We start from the raw sequence: 18,133 nt of genomic DNA on the forward strand, positions 1-18,133 counted from the left end.
AATGGCCCAGATCTATGATCTGAGTCTATACAGCCATCAGGGATAGAGCACTCAAAGCTGGACTATTTTACATATTCCAGTGGCTGCTGGCCCAGTTTGATCTCAAGTGATCTCTGCCTTTTATTGTAGGGACTGCCTTTGGCACCAATGTCACTTACCACAATAGCCTCTCGGATCACCAATAATACAGCATCAAAATTTACTTTCAATACTCATGCCTTAGCACATGGTAGGCACTCAGTGAGTACCAACTGGATATTTAATTTTCTAATTTCCAATGCCATGGAAGTGTTTTATTCTATTAATAATTTGCACTATGGTGTATAATACCATCTCCATTCATTAACTGTTGAGTGTGTGTCTCAATCTCTGAAACAGACTACAAATACTCAGTAGGCAAAGATATGTCTTACTATAATACTGTGCTTAAACAGAGAGTAGACAGTTGTTTAAATGATTGATTTACTAGAGCAAATTCATAAATTTATGTTACCTAAAAGGTGAAAAAGGCTGACTATATTAATAGGTTCAAAGGGACATAGCTAGCTAATTTGCAGAAAAGTTTAAGAACATAAGCAATACTATCATGACCTGTTTCTGCAAAACAACTAGGATTATCTTTACATGTGACATATGCAAAATACTAAAAAAAGAGTACTAACGAAAAGTGATGTCAAGTACAGCTATAGCATAATAACACATTTCTTGGTTGTACAAACTCTACCTCATGGCATTTTGCACAGCTGTCCATATCTAGAAATAAACAGATTGATGGCCACTGTAAACAAGAAAGGCTGTAGAAACAGAGTAGGGGCAAAGAGTCAAACTGTAGCATGAAAAGAAAGACGCACACTACAGAAAGCATATACTTTGGAGAGCGAAGAAAGGAGAGATGAAGTCATTACTTGTTCAAGAGTACCTGAAAAATGGCTAAGAAACACTCTGTCATGAACAGTACGTGTCAGTAAAAAGTTTCCATATTTATTCCTTCCAAAACTGTTTATTGAGCACCATCATGGCACGAAGAACAGCCATGTGTATCCACAGAGGGTACGTCAACTCTTTTTCTGATAATTTTCTTTGCAGCCCTCAGGCATACCACTCTTGAAGTGTATAGATAAAACAGCAATAAATATATATCTCAAATGAACAAGAATTTAAGAAAAAACCTAAGAAATGAAAAGAAAAATGTGTATGAGACAGATATTGGTGCTGGGGTCCAAAATCTTCCAGATGGTCAAAAGTGTCAAGGCCTGGCTCACACAATCAAGGAAAGATTTCTAGGAGCCACAGCTCTGAGCTTTCCTGGAAACGGCTCTCTCTTCAATATGTGGCAGCGTCTGGCCAAGATGAATCCCCGACTCTGGCACACAGGGCCCAGGCAAAGCCCCAAGAATCATCTGGCAAAGAAGAATTCACACTATGATTGGGAAATTAAGAGAAAAATACTCAATACTTTTTTTAAAAGATCATTTGGCAAGTACAGAGAGTCCCCTAAGCACCCGCTCATCTAATCCCTCAACAACCTTCCTCTATTGGAATAAACCTTTCTGAAGGGAAGACAGAGGACAACCAAAAACAATCAACAAAAGAATGAAGGTATAAAAGCTCCCCGAATGGTGGGGAGAACATAGCCGGAATATCTCTGAAAGAATTCCTGGCTAAGGTGTCTACTTTCTCTCAGGCTGGAAAAGAGAAGAGAAGAGAAGAGAAGAGAAGAGAAGAGAAGAGAAGAGAAGAGAAGAGAAATATAAAGTCCTCTTTAGAACCAATTTTAGCTCAAGATAGACTACAGTTACGAGGATAAGAACATTCTGCTAAAGGTTTTCATGGGTGGATTAATGCCTCATGATCATGGTCTGATGACCAGAGCTGAGGCACACAGCAGCAAAGAAACAGTCGTGGAGAAATGGTATAAGTGGTATCTAATGATTTCCAGCTTGGCAATCCAAACAGCAGTTCAAAGGGTTGACTCTCAACCCTATGTTAAGTCTACATGAAAGGAAGAGTCACCACTCAGTCCACGGTCTTCATAAGCAATAACAAACTAAACCTAGGGGCCATGTGGCTGTGAAGGCAAATGGGACCAAAGGGGATGCATCCCAAATGAAGAAACAATGACTGGTCTTCTTGGTGGCTTCTGTGTGAATCTTTGGCAATACCAAAGCATTTGAGAACTTAACGCAAGATGTGCCACACACACAAAAAACCCTTATGTGCACTACATTTTGCAAGCAATGTCAGAGAAAACACATTCACTATAGGGCCCACGAATTTCGGTTAAGTACCCATTAACCTAGGTTATGGAGTCCACTATAGAAGAGGAGGAACATTCTAAAGGCAGACACAGAAACAAACGGACTCCATGTTATTAAACTAGAGATTATACCTGTGGCTTTAACATGTCATCCTCTCAGAGAAAGAACTTAATAGACGACAATTTAGAAATACACTTCTACATGCAGTTTCTGGGATTTCAGTGACCTCCAAAAACCATCCTTTGACTACACAGTGGTCCATAAAACCTAGCTCAAGAGTCCCTGCTCTAATCAGGGCTGTCTCAAACAGGGCTGCATTTCAGTCTTCCTAATGGCGTGAGAAAATGCAAGTAATCTAATCTGTCACATCCCATATGTAGACACTGTCCCTTGTGCATTGCAGATCTCCCCATAAATGAGGAAAAGCTCACTGGTTCTGAGCTAAGAAAGCTAATCTATTCTATGACATCTATTTACACTAGGTCTTCTGAGGTTATCGATGCACTTTAACTACCAGATGTAATTAATGTATTTCTCCTATTTTATAAAGAAATGCAAAGTAAATCTTTTCTGAGTACTTTCCTGGGGAATCTGAATGCAATTTTGACCAAAATCAAGGCCAACTCCAGGAGCATAAAGCCCCCAAGTGGAAAGACAAACTTCTTATCTCTCATTTAGGAAGAATGTCCTTGCCCATGTTATGACCAGAAAACAATGACAATTTCCTCTGGATCTTATTAGGGTGAAGATCTCTCAATTTTCCAAAAATTGTTTTTAAAAAGTTTATTTATTTATTTATTTTGAGAGAGACAGAGACAGTGTCTGTGGGGAGGGCCAGAGAGAGGCAAAGAGAGGATCCCAAGCAGGCTCTGAGCTGCCAGTGCAGAGCTCGACATGAGGCTTGAATTCACAAATCTGTGAGATCATGACCTGAGCTAAAACCAAGAGCTGGACACTTAACCAACTGCACTACTTAGGTACCCCCCCCCCAAATTATTTTTTATAAGCAAAAACTATATATTGTCTCAAACTTTGTAAATCACTTTATGGAAATGAATTATGTGCTTATAGGAAAGAAAAAAACCTCTACTCTCTTTATGGAAAGATGCCATATGAAAATTGTTTTGAATTTCTAAGGATTCACAGAAGAGATGCAAGATAGTTCTACCATAGTGATTTCAAAATTTTCCTATTAGTTAGACATCCCCCCCTTTCCTACTCATGGGTTTGTTTTTTTTTTTAAACAAATATAAGGCAAGCCAGCAAAACAACTGATATGAGAGTCTAACAGCTGTCTGATTTTGCTAAAGTGTCAGTGAGGTTCCATTTCAACATTTCTGATTCTTGTAACAGTCCCTATGGACCTATGAAAACAATGAAGTCATCCAAACCACTACCAGAGAGACTCCTGTTCTCTAAAACCAGATCAAATGCTCTGAAATGAATGATCCAATTATCAGTTTACAAGTAGATAGATAAGAAAAGAACCCTAGCAGCGTGTCTATAACCAAGACCCATAAAATCACACCTTGGTCTGTATATAGCCATCATCTAGCCCCTCTTCAGGGGTAAGGAGACATCCACTTAGCAACGGTGTTCGTAGTAACTGAAAACATCCTGAGTCTGGGTCTCATAGCACCATAATTTACACAGATGGACAATGAGACACGAATCTATTTCAGAATGCTGGGGTACCACAGCTGAACTCAAATTTTACTTCTATTTGGGCAATAGGACTTTTAGGAGCTCATATATGACTCCAGATGCATCCAAAATGTACAACCAATTGCTTTGAGTGGGAAACAGTAGTTAGTTGCTGTAGTGTTTGAATGTATGTTTTGGTCTAAGGATCCCCTACAGCTGACATTTTATTTGCCATCACTTATCTTTTGCCATTTGGGAATTGGTATAAAAAGGTTTCCTTAAAATTCTTGGAGGGGTGGATTTAGAGCTTTAAAATTTTTTCCTTATTATATTATTTTCACATTTCTCTGAATTTCTAGAAAAGCATTAATCAGTTGGTGCTGAATTCAAGGAATCTCCACCCCCTGCATGTCTCTACCCTCACCATGGAAGTCAACTGGCCATTCTCCCTGTCTCAGCAGTACTGGGGTCAGAGATTTCACACTGTTATGGCAAATGACAGTGTACTCTTTTTCCCAATGGTTTTGTCTTGAAACCATTTAACATGATGAAAGGGATACAGCCACTCAATTCCAAAACGAATTCCTCCCCCCCGCCAAACAAGGACAGGATTCAGGATTCCCTGGGAGCTTCTGAAAATATTCTATTATGACCACAAAACAGGGGAAAAAAACCTAAAATAAAAATCTGAAATCTGATGCAGAAATAAGCCTCCCCTCTCTGCTCTATATTTTGAATGCCCTGGAAAAATACTCGGAACTAAATTTGGGTTGGGGGTTGAGGGACAAGAGCTGATATAAACAGAAGAATATTTCTGAAACTATAGGTCATGGCCCTCTAACGGGGTCCTGGGAGAGTTGCAAGGGGATTCCAGAGACCCTAGCCCTTCCTTCCCAGAGTAGCCTACAGCTTAGTCACTATGGGGAAGAGAGGCAGGGAAAGGGGAGACCGTGGATGTGGGCATGCTCGGGGACAGAAGCACTGTGGGAACCCTCAGCAGGCCACTGCTGATGGCAAGTCTAACACTGACAGGCACTTTTTCCATCATCCTTTAGTATTAAGTATCTGCCGTCTGAATATCTTACTGTATGTTGTCAACACACCATGGTCTTTAAGGATTCTGGCCTTCAGCACTCTCCTGCCGGCCCCTGGACAGACAGGTATGTCCAGCTCAAATCACTGAAATCCTTCCCTATGCCCACGCAGGCTGGAGCTCAACAGAGCTCCCACAGACCATGCTCACTACCTCCACATGGCACTGCAATAATCTGGATGTTTGTCATTTACACACACACACACACCCTGTGAAATCCTCAAGGCATTCTTCAAGGGCAGAAACTGAGTCCCACTCATTTCTGCATCCTTGGGCTTAGCATAGAGCTGAACATCCAGCAAGCAGTCAACAACTTTTCTGAAAGAATCCATAAAAGTCACTCATGAAATGTGCTTCAAATAACAGTTACAGAGTCGTATTGTCATGGTTTTCTGGCCAAAAGGGGTGAGGGTGCATCTAGTAAAGAGAACATTAACTTTTGCTATCAAGTTTGACTTGAACTTTAAAACATAGTTAAGAAAAGCAGGTTCCAACTCATGTTACCCAAACGAACAGTGGTGGCTGCAGGGAATGTGTGTTGGAGAGAACTCCAAGGCCATTCTTGGCTTTGTGAAACTGATCATCATCCTCTGCTGTGTGTACAGGACAAGGCAGAGCAGCACTTATGCCATGTGTGGGGACCAGGCAAACAAACACACAGAAATTATTTTGTCATCTTCAACGGTTACGAATATACAAATGGATAAAATGTGAAAAGCCTTTGGAGCAGGTTTTCCTTCTCAGGGATAAAAAACAAAGACAAAAAGTTTTAACCAAACCTCTACCCTCTCTTAGAGCACAGAATTTTAAACACTTTTCAGTTAGGCAAGGAGGTGCGCTAGAACCCATCAGAAAGTACAATCCTACACAAACTGAAGGAACTCGGTATTTGCACACTGATTAATATGAAAAAAAAGCTTGCTTTTATTTTTTATATTCCTTTCCACACTTAATAAACAGATCCATCCCAAACACTATGATTGTTTTCAACATTATTATTATAATCAAAGCGCCATTTAACTATGTACTACACAAATGTATTTCCTTTCAACTTCTACTTTTTATAATGGGCTTGAAACTGTTTTTGCTACTTAACTGCTAATAAACCAATATTTTGGCATGATATGTCTATAATAATAGGATGTCAGCTTGTCATGCAGCTCTGTGGTGAACAGAACTGCATAATAAAGAGAATCACTGATGTGATCAATGGTAGCTAATTTAAAAAATAAGCACAGCCAAGAACCCAATTCTCACATGATCTGAGTAATGAAATCATTTCCACCTGGCAACTGCAGTCACAGATCTCAATGAAGATTGCTGCTTAAGCACCATCTTAAAGTCAGTGAATTTGTAATACCAAAAAACCAAATGCACTGGTGTTCAGGCAGTGATTTAAGATGTGTTAAGCTTTACAAAAGGAGAACACCTGGATTCCCCTGGACCAGTAAATTAACCTGAAGCTGGCAAGGAACCGGGAATGGGCATACAGTGTCACCTTTCTAGCACGAAAGAGAAATCTGGAGAGGAGTAATTACTAAGGCACGGACGTCACAAACACTGCATTTGTGTTTCTATTGTTAGTACTAATAGCAGGGAGAAGAGGAGTGTGACAGCCATAGTCACTGTTTTCCAAGGAAAGACATAGGCAGGTCCATGAGCCTTCTACTGGGTTAAGATTTGCCATCAGAAGGGATTCTGCCTAATTACCTAATTATTTGTTTTAAAGACGAAGAAACTGGTGGTTAGAGGTAAATAAGTTTTCTGAAGTCACATGGCCAGAGAGTGGCAATGCTGGGAGTAGAGTGAATGTCTCTTGTTGTCCTTCTCTTTTTTTCTTCCTAAGGACCTTCCCAGTGCACCCTAACCTTTGGTGTGGGCCTTGAGGCCAAGCAGAGGTCAGCAGCCTACTCCACAGGAGCAAGAGGCAGGAACTATTTTGCTTCTGGAAAAGAAAAGATAAGGGAAAGGAAGGGCAATGAGTTGTGAGCAAGATGATGGGAAGCTAGCACAAGCTGGGAGGTAGGTGAAACTCCACAGGAATGGGTCAACAAGCATTTTTATGAACTGTGATGTCTACACTGCCAGCTAAAGTTGTGAGTTGCTTTGATGTAAATCCTCCTCTATCTCCTCTACAAAAGCTTTAGTAATGCTCACTGTAATTCTCATGAACAAATGCACTGTGGAACTCAAAATGGCATTGGTTGCACTTCACATCCAAGCAAATCAGCTGTATTGCAAACACATCACATGTAGAATTACAAGACCAGGAAGCAGACAGGGCCATGAGAACTTTAAAGCTCTGGCAATCTGCAAAAATATACCCTCTGTATTTCTACAAGTCACTGAATTAGAAGAGGTACAACTCAATCATTCCTTGAACTCCAGGGGATCCTGGTTGATATGTGGATTAGACCAAATTACTCTCTAAGGAAACTAAATTCTGGTCAGGGTAGAAAAGCCTTGGGAATTTTGTAAAGTCTGGTTTCCTTTGAAAGCTCTAACAAAAACAACTCCTGAAGTTCACAGTACTGGCCCCCTAAGGACATTCTGGTCTCATCCAGCCAGGTTAGGATTTTAAGTGGAAATGTTTTTAAAGGAACTTTAGTTTCAATGTTACATGGTCTACCTTGAGAAAGAGAGAAATAACCCTGAAGCTAAAGTGGGGAGAACATATTATCATTCTTTGTTTTGGGAGCATTTTTCCTGAAAAAACATAATTTTCTTTGATTGAATGTTCCACTATCTTTCAGAGGCATGGAATTGGAAATGCTTTTAATTCAGGCAATGAACTCTGTCAGAACAGCCTGACAACAGAGTAAATTCAGTTTGCAGTATTTACATTAGAGTCCAGTACTTTTGCCTATTTTCCTCCACACAATCAATTTTCCTTGAGCCCTGCTATGTTTTCAGGGTAAGACCTGTGATCACAGAAGTAAACAGAAAGTTGCCAAAACATGCGTACAGAATTTGGCATGTTATAGTTAAGTGTCTGAGATGGAATAATATCTTCTAAAGCCAGCATTTGAAGGGTTTAAATTTCCTATTTTGTTGAGCATTTTAATGTTGAGCATTAAAAGTAGTTCAATACACTTGTTCTAACTGGAAAGGGATAAAGCTACAATAAAGATCAGGATATATGGTAACAAATTTATTGAAGTTACTTTCTATCTTAAATACTTATTAATAACCTAAAGGAAAAAGGGAAATAAAAACTCAAGGAAAAGACCTAAGTCACAGAAACAATGTTCTTTATTTAGATCAAGAATGCTCCTGTCAATATTTATTTACAGGTAAATCAACACTGAGTGTCATGGAAGCAATTGGGAATGGATTTTATCTTAGCACAAGTACAAGTGAAACAAGTACAAATTCTAACACAAACCATTTGGTTTTCAAATTATAGCATTAATACTATCCCGTCATTCATTTCCCAATAATAAAGATAACTGTAATCCTGTCAAAACCATATACATAGTCAGCACATTTAAGCCCTGATAAATCAATTTATATTACTGGGCATTGGTGAATGTGTAGAAAAACAGAAGGAAAAAGAGATGGCAGCAATTCGTTTTCAATAGAATAATCAAAATTGTTTCCCCTTGTAACACTGAGAAATATGAAGTTCTGCCTTAACATATAGAAATACTAATAGTGTCTTAACCTTTTATATATATAATCTCATTTCTTATGCGATTGATGGAAATGAAGGAAAAAGATTTCTAACCTCTGAACTTTACTCAGCAATATTAAACATGTAAGGTTTTCATGTTTTTAAGTATAGCAACAGTACCTATATTTAAAGAGAATTTAAAAGTATTACAAAGGCGTAGCTTCTCATGTAAATAGAGAAGGTACAAGCTACTCTTTCATAAAACATCTCTAAAGACATTTTCCAAATCTGACCAAAGTCTGGAAGGTCCTAAAAGATACCAAGATCAAACAACTGAAGCTCTGTTTCATAATTCAGTCAAGTCCCAAACGCCTATTAAGTCAACAGCTGCTAGTGTTCTACTTCTCATTTTCAGCAAAACTACCATAGTCTACCATTCTGTTTCTGACTCATTCTCTAATGAGCAGTAAGTAGAGCCAAAATGGGGAAAGTAGAAGTGTGGGGAGAGGGTTCATTACAAAATATTCAGACTTGGATTATAAATTTAAATATTCCAAAATTACTAGGATTTTATAAAAATAATCAAAATTCCTTGCTATTCATGATGCTTGGGCAGAAATAAGAAACTTGATTCATCACCATGACAAATTTCTCCATAAAAATGTGATTAAAATTTTTTAAATTATATCTGACATACAATGTTACATTAGTTTACAAAACAGTGATTTGGCAACTCTATAGTTATACTATGTTCATTGCAAGTGTAGCCATCTGTCATCAAATAATGTTGTGTCAATACCGTTGACTGTGCTCCCTATATTGTCCATTTCATCTCCATGACGTATTCATCCCATAACTGGAAGCTGGTATTTCTCACTCCTTTTCACCCATTTTGCCCAATTCCCCACCCCTCTTCCCCTCCTGCCATGAACCTCCAATTTGTTCTCTGTATTTACAAGTCTGATTGCGCTTTTTGTTTATTTATTCATCTGCTTTGTTTTTTAGATTCTACATATAAGTGAAATAATGTGGTATTTGTCTCCCTCAATGTGACTTATTGACTTAATATAACACCCTCTAAACCCATTCATGTTGTTGGAATGGAAAGATCACAACCTTTTTTATGGCTAAAGACAGTGTGATACACATACACACAATGGAATATTACACACCCACAAAAACGTGATTCAAAACAAGCAAATGTGATGTATCCGTACAATGGAATATTATGTAGCATAAAAAGAGTAAGTACTGATATATGCTACAACATGGATGAACTTTGAAAGCCTATGTGAAGTGCAAAAGCCAGACACAAAAGACTGCAATTTGTATGATTACATTTATATGAAAGGTCTAGAGCAGGTAAATCCCAAGACAGAAAGCAGATTGATCATCACTAGGACCTAGGGGTACAGGAGAACAAAAGTGACTGCTAATTGATCTGGTATTTCTTTTTGGAGTGAAGAAAAATGCTCTGGAATGAGACAGCGGTGATGGTTGTACTGCATTGTGAATGTACAAATGCCACTGAACCATACACTTGGAAATGGCTAACATGGTAAATTTTACCATGTTTTCACCACACATCAAAAAAATGTGGCTTGAACTTACACATGGGATGAACCAGACTAACTCTGTAATTTTGAACCTCACCTGGAAAGACCTTCATGTGATACAAGGAACTCAGTGTATCTTAGAAGAGCTGAAAGTTCCCATCAATCCTCAAGATTTCATTCATCTAAGAGAGTCAAGACTAAGCCACACACTAAACTTGCTTCAGATGGGAACGTGTTTCCTATGCATTTTATTTTTCATTTATCCAAACAGCATTAGTTAGGTACTTATGATGTTCCAGGCACCATGACAATTATTTTTATTAATATTATTGACAAAAAGAAGATGAGTAGGACACAGCCTATCTTTCACCAATTTCCTCACAGAACAGAGGAAAGCCAGACACATGAAGAGACGATTGTAACAGAACACTAAGCCTGACATACGTCCGGGCTGTGTGGGGGAGAGAAGAGGATGTCAAGGGTCAGGAGAGGCAACAAGAAGGCAGGACAAATCCAACCCAAACCTCTGTGTAACAAACAGCCAAAATCTGTGAACATGATAAATCTTCTGGTTTCTCCCACTCCTTCCCAATGTTCAGAACTACTTGGATGAGCTGCATGACCACTTATCAGAGATATTTTAGAAGCAATATTCACAAGCTAAGGAAAACCTGGACTGAATGAGCACTAAGACCCTAGAATCTAGGAATCCTGTGATTTCCTTATACTCACATATGTGAGTATGTGGAAGCCTGTTGTCTCTTGCTTAACAGCCCAGACTCTTAAAACTAGAAATAGCTTTGAAAAAGCCATTATTCTTCAAAATATATTAAGTCTCCCCTAACCTTAAAAGAGATCAGTGCAATCACACAAAATTGCTGAGGTTAGATATTTATATTTATTATAAATTTATGGTTAACTCTGAATGTGATAGAAGATTTTATTATTCTCTCAAAGAAAGATGATGAAACTCAAAATTTTCAGACCATTACAGTTGGATAATGTTCTAAAATGTCCTTGTTTTTAGAACAGAGAAACCTGATAAAGTCAAAGTCACCATCAGATACCACCCACTTATGCAAACAAACTTTTTAACCTGGGCTAACAAGCAGCAAAACTATTTAATTTGTGTGTCTTCTATTAATTTTCCACTCACCATGGAAGGTTCCCAATAAGCACTGAGAAAATGTAGATGATGTGCCAAGTGGATACTGTCCCTCTTAGAACAGTGAATGACCAGGGAGGAATCTTATATCAGCCCCAAGCTACTCTAACAACATCTTAGTGTCTAAGAGACTGCCTTTTGATTACTTTATGGCTTACTATGGGAACCATGAAGTGAAATATGACTAATCACCACAGGATAATAATTGAGAGCATGGACACTTGCATCAAACTCCTTGTATTTCAACCCCAGCTCCATTCCTTACCTGTGTGACCTTGTTTATTTAAAAACCAGGATAATAGTACCTACCTTTTAGAGTTATTATGAGAAAGAAATGAGTTAAAATTTATAAAGCACTCGTGAGATGCTTGCCCATAGTTAAGAATTTATGTATTGGCTACAGAAAGGCCCTCACCAGATTTTAGGAACATTGCACAGTCATCACCTGAGGCATCAGGGAAAGTTTCTCCTATAACAATGGATGGCTTCGGCCTTCTCAAACCCTTTCCCTTGTAGAGGGCTTGCCATTCACTACTCTGGAACCCACTCCTACCAGAGTTATTTATATAAAGTGGATGTACTGCTCTAGTGTGGTTTGGAAATTCTCAAGGACAAGCTATCTGCAAACTGAGCAATTAAGACCTCTCAATTCTGTTTAGAATGAAGTAGTGGTATGTATGAACATAATTTAATTATAGTTCATCGTGCCAGGGTGGCTTAGTTAGTTAAGTATCTGACTCTTGATTTCAGCTCAGGTCATGATCTGAAGGTTTGGGAGTTCATGCCCCGCATCAGGCTCTGCACTGACAGTGCAGTACTTGGGTTTCTCTGTCTCCCTCTTTCTCTGCCTCCTCCCCTTCACAATCTCTCTGTCTCTCTCCCCCCTTTCAAAAATAAAATAAATAAAAACATTTAAAAAATAAAATCTCCTTTCCATTTCCAGTTTTAAAAAATTACAGTTTTGTTTTCACACAGGATCAATTTTATTTACCTCACAGAAAAAATTGCCATGTCCTTTAAGGAGTCTTCTTGTTATCAGTGCCCTCAGAAGAAGGAAGCTCTCCCCAGTATATGCTCCTGACCTCTGTCCAAACTATCTTTCTCTTAGAGCACAGAGTACCTACTACCTTGTTTTAAATCAACTTTGTATATATCAACCATCTAAGAGGAGGGTTTGGGAATTTTCTTTTTATTACCTTAGGGACTAGTCTAATACTTGGCATTTAGTAGTTCTATATAAATATTTAATGATGAATGAATGAATGAATGAATGAATGAAAAAATCAATTAACACATTTTAAGGCATAATTTAATCTCTTCCAAAATCTACGTTTTCTTCCAAGTTGGCTAGTGTCCCCTGGAACTTGATCCTTTGGGTCACTCTGCTTTCCTTTCTAAATTACAGGCAGTTTGACCTAGTGGTTAACAGCAGTGACTCAGAGCCATTTGGAATCTCAGTTCTCCACTTACCAGCCTTGGGACCTTGAACATGTTAAGACTCCATGGACATCAGTTTCGTTGACTGTAACATGGGGATAATACCTGTGCCTATTCCATCAGATGTCAAAGGATTAAACTCACCATATGTGGAAAGCACTTAAAACAGTGACTGGCACACAGTAAGTGCTCTTTTCAATGTTAGCTATTAGTACTTCTACCCTCTAAAATCATCTCTACTTTCTTCCATTCCTTTGGTTCCTACAGAAGGAAGGTCTTGTCTATATTGTCCTCCACTGAGACTAAAGGTCAAAATAGCTTTCCTCACAATCTTGCAAAAACACCAAACTGCTGGCATCCTTAGACTGAGCCCAAACCCTCTTCCTAAACCAAATTCTCCTCTCCAAGCACACACAAGCCCCATTAAGCTTCTCCTTCACCACCATTCTTTCTTCCCCACCTGGCAACTCTATAATGTCATCAACTATCCTCCCTCTTACTCATATCATTATCATGACCAACAACATCTCCACGGCTTACTAACCTCTGGCTTCAGCCAGGCTTGGAGATACTTCAAAGTCCCCTATGATTTGCAAGAAGGATAAAGGAGTTGTTTGTTTAAAATAATACATGTCTTGATTGAGTTGCCCTATTTCCACATATTTGTTTATCGACCACTCTCCTGCTTACAACAAGCTCAGTGAAGACCTCTATCGGATACAGATACCAAAAAGGTTTGAGACAGCTGCAAAGGTTTCTGTTTCCCTGGAGATGGAGTTTCATGGAAGGCTAAGAATCACCACAGCAACCAGACTACAAAAACAGTCCGTGGGCTTCAGCCCCATAACTCTGGTAAAGCAATTTGTACTCCGTGAAAAGGCTGGGGCACAGAAGTTGAAAAGTGATCAAAGTAAACACTGCTCTTCAAGCACCATTTTGTTGTGCTGAATTCAAGGCATCAGGTCACAGCATCAAAGTTGTGTTATGAAAGATGCACATCAAGTGCCAGGGATTTGCTGGGCTGAACTAACTGCTCTGGTGCGAAGGTCTAGAGATAAATTCATAGCACATTTTCCAAAACAACCATTTCAAATTTGCTCTGAGAGCAGACCAGGGTAAAAATGTATACCATTATATCAAGTTACCCTGCCCATGCTAGAACAGCTGTTGATCCAAACCCTGGATTTAAGAGAGAGAGAGAAAGAGAGAGAGAGGTGTGATTTTTCTGATAAAAACCTTAGACTTTATGCCATATGGACCTTTCATGGATTAATTCCTGTAAGTTTAAGGAAAAAAATAATCTAAACCTCATTTAACACTAAGAAAACAACCTGCTCTAGGGTCTCTAATCTAATAATCTATGTGATAGTTTTTTGTTTTTTGGGTTTTTTTTTTTTTTTTAATGTTTGGGATATCTTTCTGGCTCAGTCGGTTAAGTGTCTGACTCTTGATTTCGGCTAGGGTCATGATCTCACAGTTTGTGGGTTTGAGCCCCACACTGGGGTCTGCACTGACAGTCGGGAGCCTGCTTGTGACTCTCTGTCTCACTCTCTCTGCCCCTCTTCCACGTGTGCACACACTCTTTTTTTCTCAAATAGAGAGAGTGTGAGCAGATGATGGGTAGCAAGAGGGAAAGAGAGAATCCCAAGCAGGCTCCTCACTGTCAGCATAGAGCCCAATACAGGGCTTGATATCACAGTTCTGTGAGATCATGACCCGAGCTAAAATCAAGAGTTGGATGCTCAACTGACTGAGCCAACCAGGCACCATGTTATAGTTTAAATAGCAAATAAGGAAATATATTACTTCTTTACTACATAGAAGCAGCAAATATAAAGCATAGCAACTCAGAAATAAATTGATTCAGAGATTTATAAAAGCCTTTAAGTTTTATTAACATGATTACAGTTAATTATTAACCATGTGACTGTAGTTTGAATACACAGAACTTTTATTTTATTTATATTTTATTTTAAGGAGCTCAAAGTGGTACATCTGAGTAGCCTTACAACATCCTCAAAAGGTTAGAAAAATAGAGAATTCCTGTTAGAATTTATAGAAAATACCTTCAGAACCTCAATTATATGGGCAGTACACAATGCATTCATAAATAAAAATTGACAGGGAGAGATCCATAACTCATATTACCTTGAACAGAACATTTAGAATTTGATTAGAACAATGTGATGTGTGCACGTACTTATCACGTTCCTCTTCTCTAGATGCACTCCATGTATAGTGCTACTTCCTGAACCTACTGTGGAGAGGGGGTCCATTTGCACAGTTTCTGGGGTTTCAAACAACATGCTCAATCAGTCTGTGGGGAGTCAGCTATCCACAGGCCCCACTGGCCCAGCGGTTTGCATTACAAAAGGAAGTAATTAGTAATATCTAACGCTAACTGCCTCACAGGTAGGAATGAGTGGCTCCACTTAAAGGCTTGCTGTGTCTTTTCTGGTTTCTCCTTTCATCTTCTCTTTCATCTCCAGGTTAACAGCCATGAAGTTATTAAGCTAACAGGGAGAAAATGTTCTTACTTCATATGTTTTGTGCAGCCATTTTTTCATTTGGCAGATACTAAATGGCTAGCTAGTATGTGTAAGGCACTTTGGCAAATCAATCTTTCCCAAAACATGGTGACATCTAAGAAGTGTTAAGAACATTTTATATATAGTTTATGTCTTCATTTTCATGGGTATTAAAAACATAATTTCATGTTGAGGATGTTAGGGTGAGGCCAGGTTTTCTTTTTCTTAATTTAAAGAGAAACATTAGATAATAATACAGATGGTATATGAACTCTGCAAAAACTGTGAAGACAGAACACATAAATGTGTGTTTGGGAAATGCCACTCTGTAAGGACTTCAAATACAAAATTTGTCCGCAAAAAGTTCACAGTTTAAAGGAGGCAAAAAGATAATATACAGATGTAAACGTGGGAGGAGAAAGGGGTCACATCGCTGGACCCTGAGGGTGAACAGGGAAGAACAGGTAGAATTAAGTGGACAAGGACAGCAAGAGCCTCAAGAGAAATGTCAAAGCAGGGGAGGGAACTTGGAGAGGGGTGGGGAACATTTGATTCAGATGAAGCTGAGGAAATGTACAAAATAATATAGAGAAATAAAACTGGAAAGGTAGACTGTAGCCAGGTATCAATGGGCTATGAAAGCCAAGCTTAACTAAACAGTGAAGGCAAATGAAAGAATAGCATGTAATATAATTCACTGACATGTGACCATGGCTTGCTTCCTGAAAAATAAAGGCTACATCTATTTCTGGCATATCAGGTATCGCTTAATCACAGTAATACATTAATTTATTAAATCCACTTTAGTTGCTTCACTTATTTGCCCAAAAGAATATATATTGGTAATTGGGGGGGGGGGGGAATCCCATTTTGGATCCTGTTAGAAATTTTACATGGTGTCGTTACTGAATTACCAAGGAATATCTCACAAGGTAAGGAAATTAAACTTTAGTCCTCAAACCCAAGTCTCTCGGATCTAAGGAATTCATTCCCTGGGTTTGTTCCCGGCTCACAGGCCTTCAAGAAAAAAACACATGTTGCATTTGGGGCATATTTTAATCAAAAACAATCAATGAATCAGGAAACTACTCTGAGGTACTTGCCTTCAAAACTTTTACAAGGAACAACTCACCGGGCCTGGTAATTCTTGTCCCAGTTATATGTGAAAATCTTGATCTCCGACCCTTAGTTCTCTACTGTAGAAGAAGTAAGTCCAACAGAGTCTGTGATCTCTGCCTCTACTTTACCATCCCTAAAGGAAAACAGCTCTCACATTCTCCATCCTAGGAATGTCTTCTTGAGAGGCCCTCTTAAGTCTTTGCAAGGCCTAACAACAGTTTTCAGTATACCCCTGAAACAGTTTTGGGTCATAATCTCTCCTATGGTCTTCTTTTTGAAAAAGAAAGCAAGTAAACTGTTGGTAAGAATTCTGGAATGAAAACAGGATTGTCTGATTTACAGAACATGATTTATTGTTTGCCATCAGGGAGAAACGGTTAATTATCTTTGCCTGAGAAATGGAGAAAAGGAACTTTCAGTATAAACTACTAACACTGATGCTTCCCAACCTTGTATTCCTTCCAGAGTGAGACTCTGAACATAGCATTCATTTGGGGGGGGGGGGGGGGAAGAAAAGTTCTGCTGAAGAATCTTTCTTCAGGATTCAGTTTCCCCATAAATGAAGAGGCTGGACCAAAGCCTTGTTATTTGAACAACTGACAGTCAGTAACAGTCTTTAAGATAGATCCCTAGGAATAGATGTAGTTGACAAGAAAAAATGGCCTGATGTGACTGAATCATCCGTTCAGAAATGCAAGTCCACACTAAATGACTTGTGTACTCAATTAAAAGATTGACAGTTTAGTTTAACCTATCAAAGTGAATACAAAAGAACAAAGCAGAAGATTTTTCTTCTTTCAAAAACTTGAAAATATTCCAAAATGAATTTATTGAACTTTTCAGACCAGTGAGAACATGTCAGAGAATTTCTCCCCCCACCCCCCTTTTCCTAAAATTTTTACTTTAACTTTGGGTCAGTATGTGCCCTGTAGTCCTTTATGCTTGGCAGAAACAAAACAAATCATGAAATACTCAAAGCTAATCCTAAAGGCAAATCAGGATTTAGAGTGGTGTGTCAAAATAGGTAGTGTTGACAAGATAATAGTTTAAGACAATTTACCTTATTTGGTTTTGTTAATTTCTTCTATACATTTCGATGACAGAGCTTCATGATTTATACTGAATTTCAGGAAGACTGGTATATTTTTCTATTTTCTATTGAAATGCAGAACTTCAAATAAATAAAAAATATTATCTTAAAACAAAAGAGTCAATGCAAACAACATGATTACACTGTCAGGTTCTAAAAACATAATTTTGTTGGAACAATCCTCCTTAATGCAGACAATGGTTGCTCTTAGTTAACCATAAATCATTAGGCTGAGAACAAGTCCCAGTCATTACAACTGGTTCATCTGGTGACTAGGAATTCTTTCAGGCCAATGGGCAATGTGCTAAATGGTCCCTGTTAGGCACACTAGCCAGCTCTGGATCCAAGGTGCAAAGTTATGAATGAAGTTCTCTCATTTTTCTTCTACTTCTTTTTACTTCTTCCTGCCATTTCTCCCCCCACCCCCCAAATACTTTACTGGCTGTTTCAGAAGCAAAAGAATAGGAAACAAGTGAAATTGGAACCAGTGGACTTGGTTACTGCAAACAGTGCTGATAAAATTCTGAAAGAAGACAGATGATAAAACACAAAATCAAATTTGTATATAATAAAGCCACTGATTTTTAGTGATAGAAGAGATGTTAGAGATATTCTACTTCAAATATTTGT

The 18,133-nt window shown here is 38.5% G+C and overlaps 1 protein-coding gene across 3 annotated transcripts in view; it reads right to left on the minus strand.

Moving 5' to 3' along the window:
• The window catches only part of TGFBR3 (transforming growth factor beta receptor 3), a 208,871-nt gene that overhangs the window by 81,902 nt on the left and 108,836 nt on the right, over positions 1-18,133 (minus strand). The gene's annotated exons all lie outside the window — the stretch shown is intronic.

Source organism: Hyaena hyaena, unplaced genomic scaffold (assembly GCF_003009895.1).
Source record: "Hyaena hyaena isolate Hyena2069 unplaced genomic scaffold, ASM300989v1 scaffold_111, whole genome shotgun sequence".
NCBI classification, from domain to species: Eukaryota; Metazoa; Chordata; class Mammalia; order Carnivora; family Hyaenidae; genus Hyaena; species Hyaena hyaena.